The following is a 1,151-nucleotide window of genomic DNA, read 5'->3' as shown; positions in this document are numbered from 1 at the left end:
AATTTAGGTTCTTTAGACACTACTGGGTCATATACGTCCTGACACACAGCAGAGGAATAGATGTTTTACATCCTTATTGACACAATTTAGGTTCTTTAGACACTACTGGGTCATATACGTTCTGACACACAAAAAGGAACTGATGTTCTACATCGTTATTGACACTTTAGGTTCTTAAGACACTACTGAGCCCTATACTTATTCTTCTCGTCCTGACACACGACGGAGAGACCAACGCTATACGCCTTTACCGGCATACATTAGACACTTTGTGAGGCAGCATGGTGGAATCAGGCTCTCGTCAAAATAATCAAAATGAAGAAACTGGCATTTTTCCGCAGGTTTGAGTGTTTTTATAATTTTATTTTGTTTTTTGGCTCAACACCTTTCATGTCCATTTAAGAACTCATTTTTGTTTGGATTTTTCTGAAAAACGTTGATTAAAGGCACAAAAAATGTAAATTTTCAGTTACCACGGACTCTTAAGCTAAGGAAATAACTAATCTTTGGCGGCCATTTTCTCACTAATTTTACGTCTGAAAACAGGTCACCCCCTACCCCTTCAGTCACAAATATCTCGGCTTGTATTCAGGTTAAATGGATATTCTTTCCATCCAAATAAAGACAAGTGAACAAGCTTTAAGATGATATCAATAACTCCACATGCCCAAAAATTGACGAGAGCCTGATTCCACCACGCTGCCTCACATTTAGATACTACTGGTCCACACTACACTGCTATCTAGTTCTCGTCGTAATAGACAAAAGCAAATTTTAACGTTTTACATTATTTTTGACATAATTTAGACACTTTAAATACTACGGATCCCTACGCTCTACAAGTATTTCTTAAGGTATCAGACTGCTTCTTCTCCTCCTGAGAGACATCCAAGAAAGTAAATATTTTACGTCTTTACCGACGTTAAAAAACCCAGAAATGAGGAACTTCTATGACCAATGTTCACGTAGCCCAAACATGGTCACACTGACAGATTGGCGCTACCGGTGATGCCAACCATTGTGACAATACTAAAAATAATACAAGTCATATCAATGTCAAGTACAATAATAAATATAACAATTTTCTGATGATCGTAAGGATGATATTGATGGAAATAATAATATTAATGATAATGGTAATGATAATAATA

General features: G+C 36.4%; 1 protein-coding gene across 1 annotated transcript in view; it reads right to left on the bottom strand.

Annotated features, from left to right (window-relative positions):
• Positions 1-1,151, bottom strand: part of LOC101858456 (ryanodine receptor) — a gene marked incomplete at its 5' end in the record, with an annotated part of 102,762 nt that overhangs the window by 83,715 nt on the left and 17,896 nt on the right.

This window comes from Aplysia californica, unplaced genomic scaffold (assembly GCF_000002075.1).
Source record: "Aplysia californica isolate F4 #8 unplaced genomic scaffold, AplCal3.0 scaffold01228, whole genome shotgun sequence".
NCBI lineage: Eukaryota > Metazoa > Mollusca > Gastropoda > Aplysiida > Aplysiidae > Aplysia > Aplysia californica.
This window is presented reverse-complemented; position numbering and strand designations above follow the sequence as displayed.